We start from the raw sequence: 11,280 nt of genomic DNA on the forward strand, positions 1-11,280 counted from the left end.
TAATCTCTTACTAGTTGTAATAATGACTCATTGATTAGTCTGGATTTTTCAAGATGATCATGTCATGTACAAATTAAGATCAGTTATCTCTTTCTTTCTAGTATTCATATCTGCTTTAATCCCTTTTTCTAGTTTTATTTCATTGGCTAGGGACCCCATTACATGTTCAACGATAGTGAGGAAAACAGAGGAACTGGTCTTTTTCTTGACTTTAATGGGTAATTTTGATGGTTTGACCATTAAATATGAATTTAATTTAGGATTTTTAAAAATATGTTTTTGATGTTAATGATGATCCTCTTTCTTTTCAGTTTTCTAAGAATTTTATCTTGTGTTTTCTTTTTGTTCCTATTGAGACAGTCAAATGACTTTTCTCGGGTAAGTAGTTTCTGTGGTAGATTACATCAGTGTATTTTTCTGATGTTTTCTCAACCTTGCAGTCCTAAGTGTAAACGAACTCTAGTAAATCTGATGTATTCCTGGGAAACAGAGTGCAGCTGTGTGTCCAGTAAGAAAAGAAGAACACAGGTATCGAGTAGCACCTGCAGTCAGCTACCGTAAGTTATATTGTCCCACTGCACCTACGTTCTCATATTTATTGGCGGGCACTTACTCATTGAATTCCTTGTGGTTTTTATAAGTCTCCATTCCCTTTGGTTATGTGGCTATAATAGTGTTTACTGGCGTATCCTCTCTTTATCCATGTATCTGTCTTGCCAGAGGCTTGTTTATCATTAATTTCCTTCATAAAGCTGGGTTTTTGTTTTGTTGACTCTTTCTCTTGTTTATCTTCTCTGTTCTGAATTCCTTTGCTCTCTTTGTAGTGTTTTTCCTTTTATTTTTTTGCACTTACTCTATTGTTTAGTTTCTTGAGCGCTTCTGTTGATTTTGAATTCTCACTGTTTCAAAAAGTTCTCTTTTCTTTGATAAACTCTGCCACACTTTCCCCTGTTTGTACCACCAGTGGTACTAAAGAAAGCTCCCAACCTGTTGTAACAGGGACTTTTCCCTGCCTAACTAAAACAAGGCAAATATACTAGGGGGTAATCTGTGGTAGCAATAACAGTAAGAGGTCTGTGGTTCCCTGACAAACTAACTGCACCTTAATCCCAGGACTTTGTCAGTACAGAGAGCTAAAACAGTAAAACTAAACCAGAACTTAAAAGTAACCCAAAGCAAACAATCTTAATCACATTGCACAGTTCCTTTTACCACACTCAGTAGGAACATTCCCCAAGGAACTCAGTTCCTAGCTATTACGTCTTGTTTACATTAACATTAATTCTTCGACACTAACATAAAACAGCTGTACACCTGCCTCTCAATTATACTTTAGTTCTTTTGCTGCCACTGAGGTTGTGCACATAGTGTGTCCACATGCACAGACATTTAGAGAAAGGGTCTTAATTGTTTTGCCACAAGCACATGATACAAAAACAACATGTTCAAGAACAACTCGAGTTGTATAAAGACATACAACAAATGTGCTGAATCCTTACCTAGAGAAGAAGGTAGGACAGGGGATAGATGCAGCATGAATGTGGAATTAGTCTCGCAGGGATCCATGAAGAAGAGCCCGTGGAAGACAAGAGAACGTATGCTGGCAACGAGTATGTAGGAATGAATTTCTACTTTGGAGTTGGGGGTGCTTTTTGAGATCCTGGGCACTGGAGGTCATGCTCTTATATTTGCACTTATCCATGGTGGTCTTGGCTCTTAGAAGAGTCTCTGAGTGTTATTTGTGGTTGATTTAAAAAATTAGAACCAAGGAATGAAGGTGATCAACTCTGAAATAGCTTGGAAGGTTAATATACATGATTAGAACATTGAGATGATAGAATTGGAGGCGGTTATACATGTTAGACTGGAAGAAAATCTAGGAATAGTTGAGTCCAGCCTCTTCTTTCACAAGTAAAGAAACTACGGCTCATAAACATTAACCATGGTTCTCATGGTACCTGGAATATACCGAGTAAAATGAATACTTACAGGGGAATTCAGGCCTTTGGGGCCATTCTGTGATAACAATTTTGTATACATCCAGATGTGATGTATTTTGGGAACGCTTACTCTGGGGGAGGAGTTGGCAAATGATGGAGTATGGGCCAAATTCAAGTAGACATTTGCTCTTGGAAATAAAGTTTTACTGGGACACAGCCACTCCCATACATACTGTCTATGGCTGCCTTCACGCAACAGTGGTGGAGCTGAATAGTGGCAGACATGGTATGGCCCATAAAGACCAAAATAGTTACTCTCTGGTGCTTTGCAGAAAAGGTTTCCTGACCCCTGCTCTCAGTAGTTGTATTAAATACATCTTTTATTCCAAGGCTGATCTGGGGGCCTGCATTTATTACTTTCCGAGGGCTAAAATTAATTTGACAATTGATTATCATTTAAAGAGTGACATCATGTGTTAATTTTGAGACATAAAGGCACTGATGTGAAAGTTAGCCCCCCTCCCCCAAAATAACTGTTAGCAAGAAAACATTCTTCATGGATTGGAGCTTGTGGGTTTTCCTCTGGGTGAGAGAGATGAATGGAGGGAAATGGGTTGAATCAGTGAAAGTCATTAGGAAAGTAATCTCCAGCGATCCTGTAACATTTAGAGTCACTTCCCCAAGAGCGGCATTGCCTCGGTACATCTTTACACGCTGCTCATTCAGTCAGATCGCCCTTTTGAAAGGCAACGGAATTTGCCCTTCTTAATACAACCCTCGGCAGCTGGGGAAGTGGAGCTTGTCAGGGCTGAGGGCTCGCTGGAAGGTTTACATGTAACCCAGTGGCAGGGATGCCGCTTGGAGGAAAGAGGACAGGAATCTCAAGACCACAGTCAGTTAGAAATGCTGCCTCATTAGGAGCAATTAGCACTCGGTCATGCCTGGGAGACTGTCCCCATAAAGCAGGTCAAATCAATTACTGCCTGCCTCTTAGACAAAGGAGGAGGCCACTGCAGACCGCTAAGGCGAGTTCTGGGTTTTTGTGTCTGAGACCAGGAGCAGATTTGATTACACTCTAAAACCTTCTCTCCAGAGGAGGGCTTCCCCCTTTTCTTCTGCTCTGTGTGCACAAAGAAATATCCCTGCTGTCAGAAAAAGGCCCTCTCTTGTCTTCGAGGTTTGGGTTGCTGGAGAATTGGGGCAAACTTCAAGGATGCTGGAAACTTTGTGACTTTGTGAATGGATGCGAGGACCTGGAGGGCTTTGCTCGAGGTGAGTGAGATTGAAAGAGAATGAAGTTCACACGTGATGCGGATGCTAATTCTCTCACTGACATAGAGAGAAACCAGCTCTAAAGAAAATCAAAGCATCGATCGTGTCCCTGCTAATGGCTAAGTTGGTGACAGTGTTTTTGTCTTTTTAGGAGGTGATGGAGAAGGGTCAGCCAAGGTGCTTTATGAGCTTCTGGGAAAAAAGAAATGGAAGTGCTGACCAGGGCCCTGGTATGGATTCTTAACAGCTGGTGAATGTGCCCAGAGGCTCTCTCTGTCCTCTTGCCCTGCTGGAGCCCAGAGAATAGCAAAGCAGACTCCTTGGGAAGGACGTGGAGTTCTCCGCTTTTTATGTAACATTGTGTGTCAGTAACAGTTTGGGGCATTTTCACTTGGTGTTCACGATAAGGTGTTCTCAATTAATATTACTCTGCATTTATATAGTTCATTTTATCGGATGCTAAACACACTTCACAAGCACCAGGAGCTGCTATTCTGTAGAACAGCTATGTCCTGGGTAACATAAAGCTTCTCTTCAGTTGCCCTGTGTCATCAATGCTCTGAGAAAACTCCCGAGGTTCCTCCTCAAAGTGACCCCCTGGGGGTGTCACTAGCTGTAATCAGAGGGGTAGGTGGCAGCCTGGTGGTAAACTCAAGGGTGGAGACACCCCGAGGTGTGGCTGTGCTTCCGTATCTGCTTCCTCAGTCACATGACGCCAAACCTCCTCCAAAAACTATGCTGTCCCAGGAAAAAACCAGTGTTCTAGCTATGCTAACTAAGCTTTATGAAAAGTCCCTTCTTCTGGGTTAGACTGCTGTCCCCAGATCTCTTCAATACTGAAATTCATTGACAAAGCAGACTGTTTGGGAAAGAGGCGAAGTTTTCTGCTTTTTATGTAACATTTTGTGTCAATAACAGTTTGGGGCATTTTCACTTGGTGTTCACAATAAGCTTTGAGTGGCATTTCTCAAAATATCTGAGACTACCTGCGTGACCATCCCTGAGGGTGCTTGTTAAAATGCAGAGTCTGGGTTCCTCCAACTCCTCCTGAATCAGAATATGAGGGTAAGGTAGTCACGTAATTCTTACATCCACTAAAGTCTGAGACGTGCTTGTTTGATTTCCTAATGGCATGAAGTTTCACGTATGGTTAGTAACACTGGGATATGACACTGGGTATGTGTTGTGTGTGATCCCCTAATTCACGGCTTTTCAAATCCATAGGATTAAGCCTGGACCATTTTTTGATTAACTTTTTCTTTCTTTGGCCAGTGTTCCCAGGATGGAGGAGTCCTCAGCCTTGGTCAGGGCGTGGGGCAGCCAAGAAACCAGAGGCATTCTTAGGGCTCTAGGTTCACCATCAGTGATGGAGATTTCCATGGGAAGGAGAAGAGAAATTGAGACGGGCAAGGTATGGAGTAATGGGCTAGAAGCTGTAGTTAGGAATCCAGTCAGTTAAGTCAAGACACCAGCATCGAGAATGATGAAAATGACTGAGCATTTCAACAAGGCTCCCTAAATGATGTCACACCACGGACAGGGTGCATGCACTTCACTGGTGACACCTGCACAAGGACCCTGGGTTTGCCTCCACCACTGTCCTGTCAACACCCTTGGCAGCTTTAATCCCTGCATCGTTACCTGTTTATCCAAGCAGTCTTTCCTCCATTCACCCATCAGGTATTCTGATGATCCCACTGTGCTCCAGGCACAGAGCTCCGAGCCAAGGACCCAAAGATGAAGGATTCCTGCACCTAAAGGACATCAGAAGAGAAGAGATGGGTGGATGAGGAACCAAGGAAATGTGTAAGCTCCTCCTTTCAGAGGCACCTTCACTTTCCTTCCATTACAACCATTCCCGAGTGTCTTCCCAATCTGAGTCGCATCATCCATCAGAACAGCCCATACACGTGACCTTGAATCCACATCTTCCCTCCTTAGACCCTGAGGTTGTTATCAGCCGTCTCTCAAACTCTCCCCTACCTATTCCCCAGTGTCCTGCTGCCATTTGTTCTTGCCCCTTTCTTTATTTTTCATGACCGATTTGGCCCTTGCTTGTCCTTCCTCCCGCTTTCACTCTGGGCGCACCCTTTCAGTGCTTCCTACTTGATCTTTATAGATTTCTTTCCTTCTTGAACTCATGTGGAGACTTTGTTACATCAATTCAAGCCACCGAGTTCCATTTTAATTTACATTTTTCATTCACATGCAGTGGTCATTGCACGGGGGGAGGAAGTCATGAAGACGTACTGGCTGGGACTGCTCCAAATCCACCCTCTCTAGGGGGAGGTATAGCTCAGTGGCCGAGTGTGAGCCTAGCATGTGCAAGGTCCTGGGTTCAATCCCCAGTACCTGCACTAAAATTTAAAAAAAAAAAAATAAATAAATAAATAAATAAATAAATAAAAAACAAACCTAATTAGCTCCCCACTCCAAACAGACAGACAGACAAACAAACAAAAAACAAATCCATCCCCTCTGGCTTCTACTTGGCCCTTTCAGTGGCTCAGTTTCCTTTACATCTCCTTTCTTGCTTTTGCAGACATCTTCTTCATCTCTCAAGGCCTTAGGGTCACTTCTGTCTCCCTCACTCCGAGCAGACAAGCTCGTCTCTTGCGTTCTGTAGAACACTCAGAATATGCAGCTGAGCTTTCGAATTCCCCCTCCTCCTGGTCATTCACCCCTTCTCACCGCTAGATTTCTATTTCTAGTCAGCTCACCTCTTTTGGCTCCAGAACTGACCTCATCCTCTCAAGGCTAACTCTTGCATCTGGGTTCAATGAGAGACAGTATCATAAGCGGATAACTTTGGGGAGTCCAGTTTATTTTTCTCTTCTTTTGGGGGCTTTCCATAGCACATTAGCATATTAAAAGCTTTGAGAAGTTGTGCAGTAATAAAAAAATGTTTAATTTTGTTTAAACCAATGTTTCTCATTAACTGTAGAACCCTTTCTTGGAGTAACACCTATTAATACTCTGGGCAACTCATTTTGGAAAATGTTACTGGAACACACAGAAGGTTGAGAACTTGTTTTAATGATCCAATCACCCAGTCTCCCAGTGTAAACTCCTTTCCCTATGGCCTGGTGTCTTTTTGCAAATAGCTGATCTTCAATAAATGTTTGCTACATGAGGAAATGAATGCATTTATCCATTTAATAATGAGTATTTATTAGGCAATTACTGTGTTCTAGATACTGGAGCTACAGTGATGGATAAGACACCAAATCTCTTGCCCACATTGAGCCTCCTTTTTTAGTGGAGGAGGGTGACTGTAAAGAGATAGAAGGGCACAGATGGATGAATAATGTTAGGTGATGACAGACTGCTTTGAAGAAAAGTAAAGCAGAGAAATAGTGTTGAGAGGGATTGGATGCTACTTTAGATGAAATGAGGGGTCAAGAAAGACCTCTTTATAGTTGACATGAGAGCTAAGGCTTGAATAAAGTGGAGGAGTGAGATCTTTGAATATTTACAGAAGGAATTTAGGTAGAGGGAAAAGCAAGTGTGTGGTGGTTTTAAAATATGTCCACACGTTCTTTGATATCCTCTCTTTGAGAGATGAAACCTCTCCCATCCCCATGAGTATGAGGTGAACTAATGACTTATTTCTTATCACGAGTATATGGCAGAAGTGATGGCATGTGCGGTTTTTTTTTTCTTTTTGAGTAAAGGTAGATTTATTCAGAGAGATACACACTCCATAGGCAGAGCGCGGTCTCTCTCACTCAGAAGAGAGACTGGCCACAGGTTGGGGGGTGTTAGTTTTTATGAGCTCGGTAACTTCATATGCTAACAAGTGGGAGGATTATTGCAACTACTTTTGGGGAAGGCGCTGGGATTCCCAGGAACTGGGCCACTGCTCACTCTTCAACATTCTTATGGTCAGGTGTGTGCTTTCTGAGACTGGGTCTTAAATGGCATTACAGCTCCCTCCTTGGCTTTTCTCTTGGATCACTTGCTCTGGAGAAAACTGACTGCCACGTTGTAAGGATGCTCAAGCAGCCCCGTGGTAATATTTCTTCCATTCTCATCTGGCTTGATTTATGTATGATCCTGAACAAACTGAGGTTTTTCAGTCCTTCTAAACTCCACTTGGTTGGCACAATCTCTTCTGTTGAGCTTACTTCAGCCCATGAAATAAAATCACCCAAAATCCAAAGTCCTTTCCAAGCTAAGGAGATAAATTTGTGTGGTGTTGGCAGAATCTGAATTGAAGGGTAAGCAAATAGCAGCAAGGGATTATAAATCCCTGCTTGCTTCAACTATAAACCAATCTGTCCACAGTGAGAAAGCATTTAATGAAGAGTTCCATTGTACTGAAGGAAATGGAAAATTATACTCCATGAGTGCATGGTCTGCCAGCAACAGCCTGGAACCAGCAGCATGGGTGCCTTTTAATAGTTTAAAAAAATCAATAATCTTAGTCTTTTTAATTAAATTGCTGTAAGTGGGAAGAACACTTAATTACAGCTTCTATTCCTTCATAAAATGTTCTCCATGAAGAACTAATATAATCAGATTCGGATCCTTCCCAGCTAACATACATACATATTTTTCATGGTTTTAGTGGGCTGAATTCTGGTATTTTTGGTGGCCTAGAGATAAAAATGAGAATAAATGGGAAAAAAATTAAAAAATGGAAGCTTACCTAGACAGCATCTGTGACATCATAAATCCGAACTTGGGCACCAAGGAAAGGATGAAAAAAAAAAAAAAAACCCAAGATTTCCAATAGCAGACACAGCACATCCTGTTCCTATTCTAAGCGAGAGCAAGTGAGAATTGGCCAGTGTCCAATCTTGGGAAGGTACCTAGAGATTTTTTAATATATTGGTGAGAGGGGTGGGCGTTTTCGGGGATAAAGTGCTAGCAGGGTGCTTCTAAAAATATTCTTAATGCAACGGAAGTCATCTCTTCAGTTATTCTATTTTAATTAGATTCTCTCTTCTGTTTATTTCTTATTTGCGCTGCTTAAAAAAAATTTTTCCCGTCATCCTCCTGCTGTCCTGGGGGCTCTTCCACGTTAACACAGGCAGTGATGCTCAGTGGTACTGACAAGTTGCCAAGATGATGCTGCTTCTCTCCCCTGGAGCCCAGCTTACACCAGCCCCCCTTGCTCTGATTCATGATCTAGAAAATTCCCTCCACTCAGGTATGACAGAATTTACCCTGCACAGATGCTGGCCACAGCTTAAAGACCCCCCCACCATCTTTCCTATTCCTCGTCAGTCCCTTTCTAAGGCCACAGACCTGAAGGCAAAGTCAAAGAAAACCTTCAAACTTAGAAAAAAAAAAACAACTTCTTTATCTTACACATGAGAAAGATCAGTGTAAAAGTCCCTCGCCACACTATTAGGTGATGAAATAGCACACATCGTGGGGAGCCGTGCCTCTCTGTGATGGCTGTGCAAAGTGACATCACTCTGTGACTTGTGTGAGGAGCCCAGGAAGCTAATACAGGTTCCACAAGCTCAGTAAGTAACTTCAGACACGTCACCAAGTCCAAATTCATTCTACTCACCACACAATAGGTCAATAAATCAGGAGATGAAGTGTTGGGGCAAGGAACAATGACTTTATTAGGGAAGCCAGCAGACTGAGAAGATGGCAGGCTAATGTCCTGGAAAACCATCTTCCCCAAGTCAGAATTCAGGCTCATTTTATACTAAAAGGGGAAGGGGTGGGGTTGGTTGTTGCAAAATTCTTGGTGTCGGAATCTTTGCTCTTGCAGCTGTCTACCTAGGTCAGGTCACAATGTTGCTGTCAACCTTCAGTAAGACAATTGTTATTCTCTGCTCTGCAACTTTTTATCTCTCTATGAACGGAGAAGTGTTGCACCCTTGGAGGTCAGAACGTTGAGACTGGGCTCTCCTGTAGATTTCAGGCTCTAGGCAACATTCTTTTACAAAAGGTGCAGAACCAGCGAGACTCAGCACAGGGAACAGAGCACAGGGTTAGAGCTCAAGGAACAGATCCAATATGGAGTCAGAGAGTGGAGGAACATGGTTGCAGTACCCATTCTAGCGCTATATAAAGCTGCAGCATCATCAACCAGAAATAGCACATAGGACTTGGCAGCTAAGCCTTGTCACCACCTCAGCATTGTTTATTCTGGAAGATGTGCTTAACCTCACAAAAGGCAGGGCTAATTCTCTTATTTGTCTATTTAAGGGCCAGTCTTCCCAGCCTAAAAGTCCATAAGTAGGCTCACAGGAAAAGCACTAAGATGAACCTATCACAAAATGAGTCCTAGGAAGATTACTCACAGAAATGAAGACTGGCTTGGAAAGGAGCACCCCTGTAACAATACCGGACGGCTGATTTTCCTCACGCCACAAGTGTAAGAAGAAAGCTGTCTAAATGGTTGCGAAGGATTGGTTCATGCAGTGGAGACCTCCTTTGAATGTGTCTACATTTGGCAGGTGGGGGAGGGCCCATTTGCCAGCAAAGCTCACCTCTTGGCCAGCGGTCAGAAGAGGCCCCTCCTGGTGTGACATTTCCTTTTGTCCTCAACCTTCTGCAGCCCCCAATAGTCTTGCCATACTGGGCTTGAGCTGGGATCAGTCTCTTGCTTTTGTATATCCTTTGAAAGAGTCATTACTTATAACAATAAGTTTTTTTGTGTGTGTGTGATGAGGTTTGGATTTTCTTTACTGGCATTTCCCTGTCAATCTTTTGTAGAAAGAGAGAGACCATGCACCCCTTCCTTGGCAACTCTCCCAGAGTGATCTGGTTGAGGAGTCACCATTGAGCCAGGAGGGAAGGGGGCAGGGCACCACCATTAAAAGAATGACACAGCAATTAGCACCAAGATGGTGGATGATTCGACTCCCAGTAGACCCTGAGCTTCATTATACACTCATTGTAATACAATACCTGCTAAATGGTCCTCCCACAGGTGCCATGAGTTTCAAGGCTGACCATAAAAGGTCAAAAAGTGGGTGGTGGCCCAATTCCTGGGAAACCCCGCCCCTTCCCCAAAGTAGCTGGAATCATCTGCCCACTTGTTAGCACATGAAGTTACCGAGCCCATAGACGCTAGCAACCCCCACACCTCGTGGCAGATCTCACTCTTAGACAACCCCATTCTCTGAGGCTGCCACCTCTCCCCTCCCCCCTCTAGAGATGGCCTGCATTCTGCCTTTGGAATGTGTATTTCCTAAGTCACTCCGTTGCTGTCTCTTGCCTTCTGAGACAGCCTGCACTCTGTCTATGGAGTATGTATCTCTCTGAATCAATCTACCTTCACTCTACTATGGCTCACTCTTGAATTCTTTCCTGTGTGAAGCCAAGGACCCACACCTGATGGGGCGCATCCCAGGGACTCACCTGGGACCTGAGACATGGCCATCCTCTCGTGCCCCATTTTTCCTATATCACTGTCATTACCTAATTGCCTTTAAAGTTTGTCAGAATCTGGATCAGACGCATTTATAAAGGAGGGCTACAGTGAAGTTGCTCTGACTGAAATGTTGGCCAGTATTGGCAGCTATCAATTACCATTGACCTAATGGAAAGGAAGGGGCCGGCCTTCCCAAAGCACAGGCTTATGGGAGGGAATCCAGCTGCTGTGGAAGATTTCTTTTCAGGAACAAGATTTTCATTCAGGAATGAGATCATACTTGCAAAAGTCAGAGGAAGAAGGAAATATGAAAAGTATTGGCCCTTCCAAGAAATCGTACATGATAAAATTCAGAACATGCCATCTGACACAAATCTATTTTCGATACCTTCTGTGACTCTGTGGTAAGTAATTGGCTCTGCAGCCAACCTTGCCATGGCTAAGACACATGTGCTGGTCCCCTTCCTTCATATCTCCATCAAACCTCATCAAACACATGCTTCTTAGAGCAGCGGTTAGGGTGACCAATTTGTCCTAGTCTGCCTTGGACTATCCTGGTTTTAGCACTGAAAGTCTCGCATCCCAGGAATCCCCTCAGACCTGGGCAAACTGGGATGGTTGGTCCCCCTACTTGGCTGCACAATAGAGTCACCTGGGGGGCTTCAAAAAATCTTGATGCTCATGCCACACTCCAGACCAGCTACTTCAGAAACTCTGGGGGTG

The sequence above is a fragment of the Camelus bactrianus genome, chromosome X (genome assembly GCF_048773025.1).
Source record: "Camelus bactrianus isolate YW-2024 breed Bactrian camel chromosome X, ASM4877302v1, whole genome shotgun sequence".
NCBI lineage: Eukaryota > Metazoa > Chordata > Mammalia > Artiodactyla > Camelidae > Camelus > Camelus bactrianus.